We start from the raw sequence: 6000 nt of genomic DNA, 5'->3' as shown, positions 1-6000 counted from the left end.
TACAAGCAGAGGAAGACCCAGACGCCCAGTCAGCTTCTCTGCGTACATCTCTGATTCTCATTCAGCAGTTGCTGTGCCCACCTCAGGAACAAAGCTGCATTATCATACTCCATCTCCGCGGCTTATCACAACTCTTCCTCCCACCAGCAGTCGGGAAATTGAACGAGCCGCTCTGACAATTATCATTCCTGGGAGCGGACGTCCCCCCTGATCCACGCCTTTCTCTTTTCTTTTTTCTTTTTGCAAATCCATGACACTAATCCCTGCCCCCATACTGCACCTTATAAGTAAATCTAAGCGCCATCTTACATCTTCATCAGCATCCAATCTGCCTGTGCTCAGCCACCGGAAAAAAAAAACCCTCGTCGTGATGGAGGAAGTTGCCCAATCTGTTATTAGCATATGCAGAACTGTCTCCTACTTACAAAGTAGCATCTCATGTCCGTCTCTCTCCTCCTCCCTCTCCTCCCCTCCGTGTTCGCCTCCACCCCAGATGCTGGCTGATTTCCATCCCTGCTCGGCTATGTACATAATTATGCATATTATCTCAGATAGCGAGCGAGGAACGCGTTGCAAAAAAGGTCTGAAAGCAAAATGAAAACAAATATTAGAAGAAAAGCGAAATAAAGTTTGTTTCGAATGCTTAATCTTTATTGTCACAATGAAGGGGAAAACATAGTTTAGGGGAAATATCCAAATTTACTCAACCTGCATGAACGTTTACAATCTCAACAGACGGAGGTGGAACTTATATTTGGAGAGCAAAATTTAAAATGGTCGATTGAATGTAGATGGGGGACATTGGATCAACTGAAGACCCCATGTTGGAGCTACAAATTGGGGCTTCAAAGGGAAATTGTGGATGATAAGCTCATGAGGGAAGCCTGATGGAACCGGTGATGGAGGCTCCAGCTGATAGCGCCTACGTGGGGATGATCCGAGGATAATTGGGCTCGTGGCTGGACCGCTGTCCTCGCTGTGCCGCTCAAGGACCGCCTGATGTTATTCATCCTCCGCTGGAAGAGACCGAGGACGCTCCTTAATGGGGGAGAGATGGGCGGCACAGATGGAGGGATGAGGTGAAGGAGCACGGAGCGGGTGGAGAAGGACAAGAGGGCGAATACGCAGAGACTCAGATCCTTTATTAACGAGAGGCAAACACACACACACACACTCAGATGTCTGTTGCCTTTTGGTTTGTATTCACACGATGCGGCGGTGCGGTTTGTGCAACGGCCACAGAGCTGATAAATCATGGCGGAGTGGAACCCAATTGAGGTGAGTGAGATAGAGAGGGTGGGCGAGTACAGAGCGAGGATATCAGAATATGAATCAAAACAGAGGAGGGGAGCTCTGAAAGTGTTCAATAAAAACAACATGATGTCATCTCTGCTTGAGAATAGGAGGAAGAGTTCACGTCACTCATCTTCATTCTTGCTTGATACAGTTTGCTGTTTGCCTCATGGGGAGACACTTTGGTTGAATATTTGAGAAATGTATAATATGAAAAGAAAAAGTACTCAAATAAAACGTCCCAAAGCGTTTAAACTGACCATTGCGTGACATTTTGTATTTCTTTTTTTCCCCCCCGGGGGATTCTCCCCTTAAGATGAATCCAGCCCTTTTTTGATTAACCACTTCATCACTGCGTCTGTCTCTTCATTTCAGTTGAAGAAATGGCTTCTGCTGGGAAGAGCAACAGGTCAGATTGTGGACTTCAAAAAGGAAACTCGGTGCTTTTATAATGCTGAAGGCCGAGGGGTGAAACTCTGTCAGCTCATCTCATTTCATTTGTATATTAGCTGCTCACAAAATATTAGAAAATTACCTTGAACCGAAATGAATAAATTGATACCATTCATCTTTAAATAAATAGACAGAGCGCATGAGTTAATCTGTCTGCTGCATCGCGTCTTCTCCTTCAGAACGACTGATAGTGTGAGAGTCTTTAGACGAGGACCCACAAACACTTGACACACTGTAATTTAAAATGATCATTTAAAAAGCACTAATTATACCACTCACAAAGTAATTGAAGGATGTGAACGATAGAATACGTCACCTGTGATATGACAGAAAGTATATATATGTCACATCGTGGCCACGTTATTGTTTTAAAAGGCAGGTTTTGTATGCAAAACAAGGGGAGGTCCAGATGTAGAGTAAATCAATGTGTGTGAAGTGTCTGATCGAGGCACAGACGGCAGCTGTGCGGCATCAGTCAAGCGTTGTCCTGAACGGCCCATCTGGTAAACACTTTAGTAAAGTTACCAGGATGAGCGTCGCTGAGCGTTTGCTGGACTTAAAAGTGCACCTCCGGGTTTTTAGACATTTACAACAAACCCGGAGGAAAATACCGACTTCACTTCCTGCAAATCATCCACCGTAACAACCATCTGAAGCAGAACTTTTGCAGGAGGTTTTTAGATTGGCATGTCAACACATCCTTGATGGATGTCATAAATGTGAGCTGCTCGCCACTGAACCGTATTGAATCGAGTCGCCGATGAAGAAATTTCAACAATAATCGGAGCGTCACAGACGAGAGCGCCGCCAAGCCAGAGTGCTCTGACCCCCCCCGACCAGAAAGTAATGGCTTTGTTTTGGCTGGATGCCATCAGTGTGTGTGTGTGTGTGTGTGTGTTTGTGTATGTGTTTGTTTGTGATCTCCACCACAGTTTGTCTGGCCAGCCGCTGCCGAGCCCTCCCCGGTCATCTGACATTCTCTTTCGAGCCGACTACAAAGTCCCGGCGCCAGCATCAGCATCAGCATCAGCATCAGCATCAACGCGCTGCGAAAGGTCACATCTAATGATCCGGACGTCACGCCGCATCGGGGTCACGCTTTGACAGGAAGCGTTTGCGCCTGAGTACCTGGCGTCTTTGCATTAGCGTGCGTCTCGCTGCGTTTGTGCATCCGCCGCCTCAGGGAGTTACTGAGCGAGGCCGCGGGAACGCTAATGACTGGCTGGCGGCAACGACGGCGGTGGCGGTGGCGGTGGCAGCGGAGGCAGGCTGAGGTGAGGCCGAGGGGGAGACAACTGGTGGTTTCGCAGCTCTTGGCTCGGGCTATGAATAAAGATGTTCTTCCCAAATGCTCCCTGGAAATCGACATTAATAATGCATCTCCATACCAGCCGGCTATTCCCAGTGAATGAATGAGGAATACAGCAGCAGGGATGTAATGGATCTAAAGCGTTCTGAACTGGAGTAAGCATTATTGTTCCGTCTCTCGCTCTAGTTACCACGTCTCCGTCTTTACATGTTTGCTTCATGCAGGTCTACTGGTTGGATCTGGATTGACAGTCAGCATCAAACAGCCTCCACGGGGAGGTAAGGGAGGCAGACCCCGCCTCTCACGGCTCCTGGTGGGCATCGGGGGCCCCATGGTGGGGGCCGACCCTCGGTGGTTCAACAGCCTCTGCCCGCTTGTACGTTTAAAAAAAGGGTTGATTTGTACTGATAAAGATTCTGCAGGCAGTTCTGCTTCTCTTCTGCGCAAATACAAATCCGTCAAGGGAAGGTTAGGCTACTTTTATGGGATTTGCATATTGAAATATTTAGAAGTAATTAGCTGGGAAATATGTACACACACACACACACAGAGAGGGAGAGAGAGAGAGAGAGAGAGAGAGAGAGAGAGAGAGAGAGAGAGAGAGAGAGAGAGAGAGAGAGAGAGAGAGAGAGAGAGAGAGAGAGAGAGACACGCAGACAGCGTTAATGACTCCCTGGCAGATTTATGGTGAAGAGAGCAAAGGGGAGCCTACTTGACCTCCATGATGGGACAAATGGCTGCATTAGCGCCCATAAATTACAATACATCACACATACAATTACACAGAAACATCTACAGCTGCCTCAATGCAATAATGCCTATGTTTGTGGGAAAACACACACACACACACACACACGACATCACGACCTGAGCTTTATTTCAAAATGAGGATCATAAAGACTTTACTTGAACTTATGTTGAGGAAGTAGTACTCAAAAGAAAGAAAAGGCCCCAGTTGTGTGCTTCTCTTTGTGGCATGTCTCCTGTGAGCTCTTATTAAAATGTTTAATATCTATTGACGAGCCAAATATCTCGATTTCTGACAAGTGCACCTGTTCCCCAAGGACCACGTATGGATTCTGCAGTCTCTTGTGGATTATTAGTCAGATCAGATGTTGCATCCAGTGTGTGTGTGTGTGTGTGTGTGTGTGTGTGTGTGTGTGATAAGATCACTGTTTTTAGTTTTTTTTTTTATATATATTAACTTCGAAGAAATGACCTTAAAGGGACAATATGTAAATTGTATTTTCAATTTAATCCTAAAGCCTCTTTATGACGTTCATAAGTAGACCATCGGAAGGAAAACCTCACTGCAGACTTCAGGGTTTTCTGAAGGGCCTCTGGTGCCTGAAACACTGCCGCTCGTGTCCACAGGGACCCCCAAAACAAACCCCATGTTAAAGCTCCTCAGTTGCTTTAATAAACGCATTACTATTTCAAAATATATCTCTCTTAAGCTTCTGTAATGGTTTTTTTTCTTTTTTCTTTTTTTTGACACACTGTAAATGAGGAAATCAAAGCTGTAAAGAAGTTTAGACCAGAGACAGAAATGTTCAAATGTGTGAAATATGCAGTTAATGCAAACATACTTCATATAACATTTCACGCTATTGACCAACGTTAATTTGTGACTTTAAAAACACGTGGTCGTCGGTAAACCCTCAGCACTACATGGATCAGAGAAAACCGAGGGTGGGATAAAGGAAAGGGGAGAATGTGTAAGAGAACTAATAGATAAACTTGCCGGGCCCCGGCAGTCCGCTCTAGTGCTGTGTTTGAGTGAATTGTCCATTATTTCACAAATTGGTTATCGGGCCGCATTGATTTCCCTCTGAGCTGCAGGTCGACCCACACAAGCTGTCCGCCCACCGCCTGGCTATTGAGCTCCTCGCCTGGATGCCCACGGTTTGACCGGCAACCCCCCCTCACACACACACACACACACACACACACTGATGAATCAGCACATAACGGCCGGCGAAATACATCTCTATTATGACCAAAAATTATAATAAATAGACGTGGGGTATCAATTCCAATCTGAGCAAAGAGGACAAAGGAAGTGGAAAAGGCCGGATGCACCTTTTGTCAAGAGACAGTATTGATTTCTGAAGCACCTGGAAAGTTAGATATCAGTGTTTGCCTTTCATTCTCTGCACGGGTCGATCCATTACCCTCAAAGCGGTTTACAACGGATACTTTATCTCATTGATCGCTGATTAGTAGAACTATTACATCCACCCCGTCTCCGTTTAAACTCCCCGAATGCGTCGATGTCGCCTAAAGATCGTGGGAGATGCAGTTTGAGGCTCCAGAGAGATCTCCCAGAATATGAAGGCAGATGGATTCATTGTTCGTCCTCTCCTGCTTGCTTTCTCATCAGGACCGCTATAGATCCTCACAGCCAACACCGCGCTCAATCTACACTCCATTAGAGCGTGTGGGTGAGAGGAGGGATGCAAAGAGAGGGAAGCAGATACAAGCGTGAGAACAATGAAAGAGAAGCTATAAACTCTGCAGCCGCAGTGGAGCGCTTCACTGCGGCTGGAGGTGCTTATCAGCACATCTACCCTTCACACCCGCGTCCACTCATCAAAGACACACCTCACTCACCTCCCTGTGACCAAACACCAGTTCCCCACACACACACACACACAGGCACAGACACACACACACGCACACACAGTGACCCTGCCACTGGCTCCAGCCGCCAGTCGATGCACACAAGCTGGGACGCAGCTGGATATTTTAGAAACCAGCTCGGTATTTAAAATGGACAAAAAGAGACAGGATAAAAGGAGGGAAGGAAGGATGGAAGGAAGCATGGAGTGAGGGACGGAAGGAGGGGAGGGAATGGGAGAAAGGAAGAAAGGAAGGAAGGAAGAGGAGGGAGGGAAGGGGAATTAGAAAGAAAAAGAGACAGGAAGGAAATAAAAATGAAAGGT

This window comes from Clinocottus analis, unplaced genomic scaffold (assembly GCF_023055335.1).
Source record: "Clinocottus analis isolate CAN_PGR_092001 unplaced genomic scaffold, fCliAna1.0.p SCAF_5, whole genome shotgun sequence".
In the NCBI taxonomy this organism is placed as follows: domain Eukaryota; kingdom Metazoa; phylum Chordata; class Actinopteri; order Perciformes; family Cottidae; genus Clinocottus; species Clinocottus analis.
The sequence above is the reverse complement of the archived record's forward strand: the minus strand, read 5'-3'. Positions refer to the sequence as shown.